Raw genomic sequence first — 13,419 nt, 5'->3', positions numbered from 1 at the left:
AGCAGGGGCCTTTGAAGTGAAGCTAAAAAAGGTGTGGGAGGAGTGCGGCTGAGGCAGAGCGCATGCTGGGGGAAGCTTGTGGGGCGGAGAGGAAAGAGCTGCTGGGGAACAGATGCCTGGCGATTTGATGCTGTGCGAGCGCATTTTAGGTCAATGCGCTTGCGCATTGACCTAAAAGCGCACGGGCACAGCATCAAATCGCCAGTCTAGGTAAACCTCTGTTTAAGCCCCTATAGTCTCGCTCCGCTCAATGCGCATGCGCATTGAGAGGCGAGACCTAAAAATGAATTATTCCTACATAACAATGCTTATATAAGGGTACTGTAGTAACTGACTGTTCTTATAATCTTTTCCTTCCTTTGCAAACTGGATCTATTTTTTCCCGTTCTAGTCCATGTCCTGCATTTGTATGCCTGACCCTCAACTCAAACATCCATTCTTGTTAATTACAGCATTTAAATATTTGTCTTAAGCTATGTCTCCCTTCTTTTTCATAATAATGAGTGCACAGACTGCAGTATGAAAATCCGATAAACAACATTACACTATGTTAGCCCTTTGGATGTGAGTCAATACTGGCTTGGTGGGGATAAATTATTTATTTAGTAATTATGCGGAGGAACCTCCTTGCTGCCTGATTAGAGGCTGCTTGGAAAACAAGATTTGAACTTCACTAGCGGTCCCAGTTTCAACCTGCCCACCAGGACGCGGACACAGAGCTGCGCTATTTTACCTCAACCAGAGAACACTTTGATGAATGTTTTCAATCTTTTCAAAAGTTGCAAGCTTTTTGCAGTTTTCCACAGATGTCTGAATTGGGACTTGCCGAGAGGAGGGATTACTCATTGCTTTAATAATAGGAAAGATGCCTTTCACACTTTGTTTGGCTCGATCAGTGCTGCCAGCATGGAGAGCAGTTTCAGCCTCCTTTATCTCTGCGTGGTACAGCTTGATATGTCTCTGATATTTATGTTTGTCTGCAGACAGCCTTGTCCTACACCGCGCGCTTTCTAATTTACGCGGGAGCAGTACATGGGACAGAAGGTCTGCGGAAAGCCATTTATCCTTTGACTCATCTCTCGCTGAAACTTTATTTCAAAGGGACTGTGAATGTCAGGCTTCAGAGGAAGGCGGCTGATAGCTGGACGTTGCCCTCTTGCCCCATCCCCCTCCTCCCCGACACAATTTCAGATTGCTTGTGGTGTGATTCTCGGTCGGTTGCGTTGATAGATCATTATTAGAAAATGTGTCTGAGTGAGATTTGTCAGCAAATGTTTTCTGGCGCACGTCTGCCTGGGTTCTTTTTAAACACCCGGGTGTTTGGGTGGCCAGGCCAAGGAGAATGACAGTTTGTAATAGTCTAGATTCAGGTTAATTGAAAGCTCAGCCTATTCTGTGCAGAGGCAGATGATGTAATTTACTGACCTTGTTCAAGCGCAGCCTAGATTGCAATATATATACCAGACAGTTGTACTTATTTAATATATTTGGGGGCGGTCATAACTGCGCAATTCTCTCTAGTGTAATTACTTGTAATTATGCGTAATTGTGTAAGAAGCATCAGTGCCGGACTGGGAACCAAAACCGGCCCTGGAAAAGTGCTCGGCTGCCCCCCACTCCCCTCCCCCAGGGGTTGGGGTTGCCGCCAAGCTATTTATCAGGGCTGATTTTTGGCCGATTTTGTTGCAGGGACGATTTTGCTATGCTGCAAAAAAGGCCCGGTAACAAAATCGGCGCTCAGGGGCCCAAAACCGGCCCCCACCTGTGCGGCGCACCGGGGGATTGTCCGTGCCCGCTACGGCCAGTCCGGCCCTGAGAAGCATAATCCAACATTTAGCACTAATTTCTTTGCACTCTTGCATCGAAAATGCCAAGGCGCCCCCAGGCCTTTGGAGCGCCTATGGCGGGGTGCCGATGCCCGCCGGACAGGGCGGGGCTGATGACGGCAGCGAGTGACACCACCGGCACCAGCTCACAACATGATTGGGCATTGTTCCATCTAGAGCAGGACCCGGACGTACATTAAGCACTTCCGAGGTTGCGCCAAACCAGCCCCCGGAGCTACAGCCGGCATAGCTAATTCAGCGGGTAGCAGGAGGAGTGCTTCAGGGCCAGCCAGGAGCCGCACAGGCATGAGTTGAACTCACCCGATCTGTAATTTAGCAATTGCAATGGCAGCTATGAGTGGGGATTGTTAGGTTCTACTGCACCTTTTGTTTGTAGGTGGTGCCAAAGTTTGTTGCTACATAGATCTGTAGGTTGAGCTTTAGTGCCAACTGCAGTGAGCTGTGGGTGATGTAAAGGTCAAAGGTTTTGGTGCCAGTGTTTTTGTTGGCCTGGTGTTTTTAGCGGAAGCAGTTGTTTCTAAGGGGTGCAGAGAAGGTCTGTTGTAGTTTTGGATAAGTGCATTGCTTAGCTTGGTTGTTTACAGGCAGCAGTTTTTAAAAACGGACTCGCCTTAATCAGCCAGTGTTTTGTTGGTTACTGGTGCAGGGAGTATACTGTGGCTGAGTGATAGGAATATCGTTTAGCGGGGTTTTCTAACAGCAGTATTTGAAATACGGATTATGTTTTAATAGGTGTAAGTAGGATGTTTGCGGCCAGGCAATTCCCTACTTGGTATCACACAGGCAAGGTATTGGAATGGTGTCTAGTGCTGAGAAAGGGGAGAAGTGCACACATGTGGAGGAGCTCGTGGAGGCTATGATGCGCAGGATGGATGCAATGGACTAGTCCCTGATAGAGTTGAGGAACCGCCCTCCTGCGGCTGGGTAAGGGGAATCGGAGAAGTCAACGCGGTTGGGGGTTTCTCCTAAAGCAGTATTTCTGCTGGTGCCCAAGAGGGCTAGAGGCAAGCAGACTAGGGGCGAAGGTCAAGGGCCACCACAGATACCTGAAGAGGAGGTACCAGGGCCCTCAGGGCGGAAGGTTACATTTGGAGGAGGCGAGGGTGTCTGTGCCCGTGGGCCAAGCACACCAAGCGAGCTACCAGCAGGGGGGTGAATCCAGGGGGAGCACGTAGTCAGCCGGATTTAGTGACTAATTAGGTCGCCGTGCTATCGTGGTTGTCCACGTTTGATATGTGGACCCCTACAGCCAGGAGGGGGGCCATATTATCGGAGGGTTATGACCTGGAGAAGGCTAGGAAGATAGTTGCAAATGTAGAGGGGCCTAGGCCGCTAGGGGCCCAGCCTGAGGCTGCAGGGACAACAGGCGGAGGTGGCACAGTGCTGGGGGTAGCCGAGGCTCAGCAGGAAACCAGGCTGACACCCAAGGTAATGCAGAAAAGGGCAAGAGTCCCCCTGAACCAGCTCAAGGCAGTGCAGCAGCGACAGGGCCACCCCCAACCATCAAGACTCACCGATTTCAGGTATGGAACAGCTACTGCAAAGCTTAGGTTTGGGGGAAATATGGTCAATGCGTAAACTTCTGGGCAGGCATATTTTGTGGAAGGTGAAAGAAAATATCTGGAATCAGGAGTATGTGGGTATATTTGATTTATTCCTGGACAAGCCTGACAGGGAGGAAGTTAAAAGGTGCAAGACGTGTGCACACTCCAAGGAATGTGGCCAGTGGCTGTACAAAAAAGGGTAGAAGAGACTTTGGTCTATTGGATTAAAGGATTCTTCAATTATCAGGCGAGTATGGCAGAACGTTTCACTGGTTTGGGTGCCCAAATGGCCTGCTACCAGAAGAGAATTGCTTGCGCACATATTGAATATGAGGGCGTGGGGTGGAAAGAATATGACAAGGAGTTTAGGAGGGCAAAGGCTTAACATGGGATCAGATAGATCTTAATATGTGGATATATGAAGCAAGTGTGCCAGGAAACCACCCCTGGACAGTCCTTTCAGGCAGGCCCCTCGGGCAACACGAGGGAGGTGGAAAAAAGGGACATATTGAGACTATATTAAGTGGTCCTGCTCCAGGCCGCCAGGGTCATGTAAGTTCAAGCACGCTTGCTTGTTTTGCGGCCTCCCCTCACATCCCGAAGCAAAATGTTGTAAGAAATTAAAGGATAGAGGTGGAAAGAATCAGGAATAATGACCCACTCCTCTGCAAGGCCCCTTCCCCAGTAAATTTATCAGCATTGATCTTAATAGGTATGTTAGCCCGGTAACTGCCCAAGTTCTTTTTGAGGGTTTTAAGGAGGGTTTCCGGGTACCAGCTCCAGGATACCTGGGCGTTCCCCACTGCTGGAATCAGCAGTCCTTAAGGTCTAACAGGGCAGTGGCAACAGCAACAATTGGTAAGTGAGAATAGAGAGGGTGGCTCGCCCATTTGAGTTGGTACCCTTGGAGGACTTTGTTTGCTCACCGCTGGGGGTGGTGCCCAAGAAGTACCCGACTGAATTTCGGCTAATAGATAACTTTTCTGCTTCCAGGGGGCAGTCCCTGAATGATGCAATTGATAACACCTTATGCTCTGTTACTTATGCCTCCCTCGACCAGGCAATATTAATGCTCCAGGAGCTGTGGCCTGGTACCCTTTTGGCAAAGTCAGACATAGAGTCGACTTTCCGTTTGCTCCCAGTACACCCTCAGACTTTCATCTACGGTGCTTTGAGTTTGAGGGGAAGTATTATATGGAAAAATGCATGCCTATGGATTGCTCATTCTCCTCCTCATACTTCAAAAAGTTTAGTTCTTTTCTTGAGTGTGGGTTAAGGCAGGAAACAGACCATCAAAGAGTTTTGCATTATTTGGATGATTTCCTCTTCCTGGGCTCACCAGGCTCACCAGAGTGTGGCAAGGCATTACAGTTTTTCTGAGCACTGATGGGCAAATGTGGAGTCCCCTTAGCTCAAGTAAAGACTATGGGGCCGTCAACACTCATTGAGGTCCTGGGTTTCGAGTTAGATTCTGAAACTGGGGTGTCACTGGCGGCTCCCACAGGGGAAGGTTTCCGCTTTCTCCCTCGCTTTGCAGGAGTGCTTGTGTAAGGATAAATTTATGTTACACCAGTTGCAGAAGACTGTTGGGCAGCTCAATTTCGCTCTGAGGATCATGCCCATGGCACACCTAGTTTCAGGTTCCATCGCGCAGGCAATATTGGGTTTAAGGGAGATGCACCACCACACCAAGTTGTCCAGCAAGGTGCACCAGGACATGCATATTTGGATGGCATACCTGTGGGATTTCAATGGCACCGTGGTGTGGCCGAGCCCCCCTAGTCTGAAGAACCGGGTTTTAGAACCCAGCGGCGCCAGGGGCACGCCCAATGTCTTCGGGTTCACCTGTCTTAGAATACAGAGACATGGGATACTTCTCGGTGACGTCAAATACCAAGTTCATTGGCTGCAACCAGGAACAGAGGTCTACGAAGCACAACACGGGTGGTTCGTCAGAGACTGTACAATTGTAGTATTGCGAGACATCGTATTTTATGCCAAAAATCACATTCCTGACTAGCATCAATTATTTACAAACTGTCCAATCACCAAATGACATTTCAAAAGATATCGCATAACAACAAGCCCAGTTTCAGTTGTCCAGGCCACCATAAATAACAAGGCAAAATCCAACATTCTTGCTCGGACAGGCCGGACAAAACCCATAATAAAAGGACCTCAACCCAAACCATAAACAGGCCATAAAAGAAGGAACAGAAACAGATGAGAAACAAGATAGAAGGGTGTGTGCATGTACCATAAACTCAGCAATGTCTTGCTCTTTGATCTCTATCTGACCAGCTGCCTAACAAGGAACTGGCTCAACAAGATCAGCTTCGGGCAATGGAGTCAGTTCCTCAGGTCACACAGAAGTCGACTAAAGGTGTACGTGTCCCAAAGACTCGTTCGGCCGTAGTCATCGGCCTATGTGAGGGCAACCACAAAATGGCTGCCGAGCACAAAATGGAACCCGGAGGTTCGAACAAAATCCCTGAATATGCAGTGTATCCATCAATCGAACATGACGAAAACACTCCTACATACCGCACTCGTTATTTGCGGTCCGCTGATACCAAAATCGTCTTGATACGACAACCTTTATTGAACGGGTGTAGAATCACGGAACCTCAGCCCCTCCTTTTGCCCTTACATAGGCAATAAACCCAAACTTATGTCAGTCTGAATCCAGGTCTATATTCATCAGATCATCAAGATGTTGCTGTAGCATCATCCTAGTACTTAATAACTCTCTCTGGACAGGTCTCTTCGCACACGAAGTAGCACACAGGCCACATATAGCAGGAGCGCACTGTACACAAAGACAGAACAGGAAAAGGATAGCTAAAACCATCCCAATGATCATCAGAATCTTCCATCCCCAGGTGGATAACAATCCCCAAAACCATCCCATTAACGACCAATCTCCTTCGTCCACATGTACAGACTCGGAGATCTTATGTAGCCTGGAAATAGCTTGGTAGACTGTCGGAGCGTTGTCTGGAATGAAAGCGCAGAAGCTCGATTGAATCAATTTGCATACCCCTCCTCTATCTGCAAGTATGACACCTAACGCAACTCAGTTCTGAAGAGTCATAAGGCGATCCGACTAGAGCTCAGCAGTCAAGTTACTAAGGGCACCGGCAGTCTCGACTATGGTGGACTCAACCACTCTCGTCAGCTGTCGAATGTTCCTGCTGTTAACCACAGGTCCCCAAAACGGCAGAAAACCCTTCAAAAAATCTCCTAATTCTTGTCCTGCAGTATCTTCCTTACTGAAGACACCTGTAACAACTCTCGTCTTGTTGTAATCTGCCGCAGCTGTATACGTAGGAGGCAACAGGAATGAAACAAAACATGTGCCCGAGAAATCAGGGGGCAACCATGTGTACGCTCTATTGTAACAGACAAAATAGGTACCCTTAGCTGCTAGAAACGATGGGGAAGTCTGGGATGCAAAAACATACGTCTCAGTGCAAACACTCTTCCCTAACTGAGCTCTCGGATTCTTGCCATTACCTTGCAGACAGTAATGACCCTGAAGGGGTACAATCCAAATCGGAGAGGATCTTTTCGCTCGCTGGTTCTCACTCAGACTAACTCCATATCCAGTAACGTTCCATCCAATATACGCTAGTGTCTCATCTCTCGGGATAGTCTCATAGGAACTAATTCCTCTAATCATATTGACTATACCCTTGACTAGAGCACTATTCTTTGGACTATCCTTCACAGAACGTAGGGGGTAAACTTCATGAGCATAGATGAACATTGTTCTGTATGCCCACACAGAACCATTGTAGCTAAAAGGCAGAACCCGGTAAGGAATACCTTTATCAGTAGTATGAGGCATAAGACCACACACCCAACAATTAGTCGTGGTCACTACTAGCTGGTGTTGGTGCAGAAGCTGAACAAAGGAATGATTGACGAATTCCAATCTTCTAATAGATTCATGTTCGGGCAGAGGGTGAAAAGAATGCGAAGAAACAGTAGGAGGAGGCATAGGTTGTGTAGGGGGTGCAAACGTCACTTTGAAAGAGAATATTATATATCCCATCAGAAACATCATTAAACTAAACAGCATCAACAAACATAATATTAAAAAACATTTTCTGCTCATCACTGTACATATTTTGCTCCTGAAGCTCACTCTTTCAACAGGTCTCTCCATCTCGAAAAACTCCATCCTCTAACCGTGCTGTTCGCCGCGCTTGGGTCTTTTGTGCTAAGGAATGTGTCTGTCAGTCCAGGGAACGCCCTGAGACCAACCAGAACCATCGACCTTGTGTCTTTGGAATGCACTCCCAAGTCTTTACACCGCGACCTTACAGCTGAACCAGGATGGCGGTTCGAAAAACAAAAATCAATCAAAACAGTTCCTCGGAGGAGAAAACATAATTTCAAAAATAGCAAAGAAAAATAATTTCATTTTATTTGTCCCACGACTCTTGGTCGCAAATTATAACCTCCTTTGCCAGGCAATGACTGATCACGGAACAAAAGTGTAGGTTCGGAAGTGTCCAAACGATTTGACGGAGGCACAGCTTCTTGCAGAAGATCGTCACTTTCTCGTTCAGAGTTTGTCCCAATTAAACGTGCATCGCTAAAAGGCAGAAAACGAGGCACGGTTTCAGTTTCAGAGTCAGGAATACCATTCTGGACCCACTGGTCGTACCGCAGAGGCAAAGGGGCCCTCTTACAATGTACGCCGTGGATCCAGTTCTTTTTACCGCGCACTCGCACTACTGATCGCGTGGACAGTAGCACCAAGTAGGGTCCAATCCAGCGGGGCTGATCGTTCTTGGTCCGCTGGAAATTCTTTATCAAAACCCAGGAACCAGGTTTGATAACATGTCCTGAATCTTCAGATACTTGTGGCAATGTATCATGAACCTGTTGGTGCAAAACACGCAATTTAGCCGTCAATTCATAAAGGTAATAAAGCAATACAGGGTGCTCTATTTCACTAAATTTGGTCGGCCGCGGCACTCCCCATATATTTGCCGGGCGACCAAAAACAACTTTATAGGGGCTAAGTCCCATTCGCGAAGGTACAGTCATTCTTGTTGACAGAAGTGCTAATGGCAAGGCATCGGGCCATTGTAGACCGGAGCTTGCCTGAATCTTGGCCAGTTTTAGCTTAAGGGTACCATTATAGCATTCTACCAAACCAGCTGATTGGGGGTGATTTGCAGCATGACATTTTTGGCAGATTCCGAAACCATCACACACTCTCTTCATCACGTGACCCACAAATTCACTCCCATTGTAGCTCCAGACCATTCTCGGAAATCCAAATCTAGGGAAGAATTCCTTGACAAGGGTTTTAGCTGCGGACAAAGCAGTGTTATCTTTCAGGGGATATGCTTCTACCCATCTCGAAAATGCACAAACAACCACGAGCACATATTTTAAGTTGTTGCACCTCTCCATGTGGATGAAATCTAGCTGCAAAACCTCGAACGGATACGTCGGAGGTGCAAAATGACCAGTTGGAGTTCCCTTACCAGGATTGTACATCAGACAAACCATACAATTCTTAACCAGGTTCTCTGCACACTTAGGGATTTCAGCATTTTGCCATACTGGAGCCAACAACTTACAAATCCCTTTCGCACTGATATGAGCCATTCCATGCGCCATCGTAACCACTGGAAGCACATACACATCGGGTAACAACCATCGCTGATGCTCTGACAACTCAACCTTACAACCATTCGAATCCAATTTACCCGTACTTTCTCTCCATTCATTCAACTCTTTCTCTGTAGCTTCAGTTTGAATGGACTTCACGCTCTCTATCGTATCTTCACACATACTTCTATCTGGAACCCATCTCGCCGGACCTGCAACATACATTCGACTCATTACATCTCTCGCCGTTTCTTTCGCAACTTCATCTGCAAACGCATTAGCACGACCAACATCATCAGTAATTTTCTTATGCGCACTGCATTTCACGATCGCAACTTGCAACGGCAAAGTAAGTGACTCAAGAAGTTCATTCACCAACTGACCATGCTGAATCTTGGTTCCATGCGAAGTCAGGAACCCACGCTCTTTCCACAAACGTCCAAAACTATGAGCGACACCAAACGCATACTGGCTATCAGTGTACACAGTCACTCGTTTCCCTTTCGACAACACACACGCTCTTGTCAATGCAATCAACTCCGCTGCTTGTGCTGAATTATGTGGGATACGTGCAGCTTCGACAATCGTATGCAAAGTCGTAACAGCATATGCCGCAGTCGTATCACCATTCGGAAGCTTGAAGCACTAACCATCAACCCATAAGGTACCATCACACTCTGCAAAAGGAGTGTCCCTAAGGTCTATTCTACCTTTCGTTTCTTCCTCTGTCCTAAGGAAGCAATCATGTTGTTCAATAACATCTGTCTCAACTAAAATCGGCAAAAACGTAGCTGTATTCAACGTATTACATCTCTTTATGTACACATGACCCGCTAAGAGCGTTAACTCGTAACCTGACAACCGAGCACTAGTTAAGTTCTGTGTCTTGGTCCTGTTCAACAAAGTATCCACTGCATGTGGAACCATCACAATCAACGTATTATCCATCACCAAACCAGCCGACTGTCGAATAGAGACAGCCGCTGCCGCTGTAGCTCTCAGACAACTCGGCAACGCTCTAGCTACCGGATCCAAAGTCGACGAAAAATAAGCACATGGACGTTGTTTATCGCCAAACTGTTGTGTCAAAACTGACAATGCACATCCCTCTCTCTCGTGGACATAAAGTGTAAAAGGCTTACTGTAGTCGGGAGTACCCAACACAGGAGCCGAACACAACACATCATGCAATTCTGAAAAACTCTTCTGACATTCGTCAATCCAAGGAATAGGATTTGGAGTATCCTTAACAGGAAGAGCTATCAAAGGCTTCGAAAGAAGCGAAAAATTAGGGATCCACTGTCTACAGTACAATGTGATACCCAGGAAAGCACTCACTTCTCTCTGTGTCGTTGGCACACTCATTTTCGCAATTGCTTGAATTCGTTCTGGGGTCAATCTTCTTACCTCCTTCGATAGGAGGTGACCTAAGTAGGTCACTTCTTGTCGACAATATTGCAACTTCAAAAGAGACACCTTATGATGGAAATCCGACAAATAACGTAACAACGACAAAGTGGCCCCTTTACAAATCTCTTCATTGTCAGCAGCAACTAACAAATCGTCAACATACTGAACAAGGGCAACACCATCAGGTAAGACAATCGTATCAAGCTGTGTTTTCAAAGCCTGACTATAGATCGATGGACTCTCACAATAGCCTTGAGGAGCGCGTTTGAACCAGAAACTTCGGCCTCCCAAGGAGAAGCCAGTAATATCCCTACTCTCCTCGGCAATCGGGATGCCGAAGAAAGCATTCTTCAAGTCAATCTCTGAAAACGAGGTAGCAGAAGCCGGAATCCAAGTCAATAAAGCAGTGATATCTGGCACAACAGGAAATTGCGGAACTACAATCTTATTCACCTCGCGAAGATCGATCACAAACCTATATACAGGCGGTTGTGAAGAATCTGTACGTTTCAAAACAGGCAAAACCGGACTATTGCACACATTACCTCTTGTTTCTTCAATCACACCTTTCTCAATAAGATCACAGATGATTGTTAAAAGTGCTCTCTCACCATCACTGGAAATCCGATATTGGGGAATACGTGGCAATCTAGCATGCGCTTTCAATGTTACAACATATGGTGGAATCTCCAAAAGACCCACATCATTAGGACCAGTAGCCCAAAGAGAATCAGGGAGAGAAGACAATTCAGCTGGAAGTCGATCTTTAGACAAATACATCGGAGAGACCACTTTCTTACCCAGTGTAAGCTGTACTCCTAAAGGAGAGCAATGCAGCTTCGCATACAATCTTTTCAACAAGTCTAATCCCAACAAGTTGTCGCCACAACCTGTCATCAGAATAAGGGGTGCTTCGAATTTACAAGGTCCAACAGAAAGAGACAAAGGACTAGAAATCGGATTACTAACTGGGGCGCCAGAAAAATCTACTGAAACATTCACAAGCCAGACAAAGGTGCGCCAGGGAGTTTAGAGTGCATATTAGAATTCTTCGCAGCACCAGTATCCAACAGAAAAGGCTCTGACACACCTGATGTAATCACATCAACATAAGGTCCACTCTGATCTACTGGAACTGAAACAACTCCCTCTCTTTGTCTATGGCTGTCCTACCAATCATTACCATCCATATTCTCACCTTCGACATAATAGTCGTCCACATAGTACTGAGCCGTCCTACCAGACGCACCATTCTGCTGATCAAAACTATTCATAGAATTCTGTGGAGGCAAGGAACGAGCATTCTGAGGAAACACACCACGTCCTCTACCTCTTGGAGCTTGCTGAACACCTCGACCTCTCATACCAGAAGCACCATTCGTGCGCTGTAACAGAATCGGACAACTACTCTTGAAATGACTCTCTTCTTTACAATACGCACACTGATTAGGGCCTACAGGAAAACGCGGCTGAGAAGACTCAAACCTTTGCGAGTTTCTCTGATACTGCTGAGATTGCTGATAATCGCGTTGTGTGGGCGGACTATTGACCCTTGGAGTGTTGCTGCGTCCCAGGGAGCTGAAGGACCATCGTTGTGGGAGGCGGCAGTAACAGCGGGACTGCGAGTCCCAGGATCACCAGCGGCTTGTCTCTGTGCCGCACCTGGAGACTCTTCCCTCTCGACCCCGCCTCCCTCCTGGGCGCATAAATCCACGACTCGCAGGCTCCGTTTCGCGGAAGCCGCTCGAGTTGTGTGGGCAGACTATTGACCCTTGGAGTGCTGCTATGTCCCAGGGAGCTGAGGGACCATCGTTGTGGGCGGCGGCAGTAACAGCGGGACTGCGAGTCCCAGGATCACCAGCAGCTTCTCTCTGTGCCGCACCTGGAGACTCTTCCCTCTCGACCCCGCCTCCCTCCTGGGCGCATAAATCCATGACTCGCGGCCCCCGCTTCGCGGGAGCCGCTCGAGTTGTGTGGGCGGACTATTGACCCTAGGAGTGTTGCTGTGTCCCAGGGAGCTGAAGGACCATCGTTGTGGGCGGCGGCTGTAACAGCGGGACTGCGAGTCCCAGGATCACCAGCGGCTTGTCTCTGTGCCGCACCTGGAGACTCTTCCCTCTCGACCCCACCTCCCTCCTGGGCGCCCCGCCCATCCACTGGCTTTAAGATCACTGCCAGACACGCGTGTCGCGGGACACGCGCGCGCGGGCCGGGCTAAGCCTGGGCAAAGGGCGGGCCGTTTGAGGCCGTTAGAGAACGGTAGAGACCGGACCGGGCTACCCCCTAACGCCCTAACACCCGATTCCCTGGTTTACTGACCGACCCGTCTGGCTGCTGAGATACTTGGAGCTAATAAAATGGCCACCAGAGAAACGAGAAGTAAGGCCAACAATATGGCCTCAGGTACTTTGGATAATTTTCTAGCTAAGGCAAACAAAGTGGTCAATAAGGGTCTCACTGTGCTGGAGAGGCAAATTGCGGAGGGTATAGAGCAATCACATTTGGCTTCACCGGGGTCATCATCTAATGTTAGGCCATCATTATCACTTAACGCTACGCATTTATCACTCATGGACAGCATTGACCAAACCATAGAGACTGTCCTACAACAGCTAAGGACACCATCTAACTCCCATAGGGATCGAGATTCACCATGTAACACTGACGAGGTGGAATCTTCCCCTATTGTGGAGTTAGTTCCATCTAGGGCTCAGGGGGATGGTCTCACATTAACTGAACACATGGTTAATAGAAAGGAAGCAGCCCCGAAAAGAAAAAGATCTAGAAAGTCCAATGGCGCTAAAAGGGCTAAAGTTGATTCCCTAGTGAATACTGTTGAGGACAGCCTCGTTTTCCCTGGAACATTTGTAATGGGGAATGATTTGGAAACGGCAAGCACCCCTCCCCCCACACTTATTACCACTCACACTGGCTCTTTTGTTTTTGGCGGGGTAGTTCCCAATACCTCAGAGCACATTATAGGC

The sequence above is a fragment of the Lissotriton vulgaris genome, chromosome 11, assembly GCF_964263255.1.
Source record: "Lissotriton vulgaris chromosome 11, aLisVul1.2, whole genome shotgun sequence".
Lineage (NCBI taxonomy): Eukaryota > Metazoa > Chordata > Amphibia > Caudata > Salamandridae > Lissotriton > Lissotriton vulgaris.
This window is presented reverse-complemented; position numbering follows the sequence as displayed.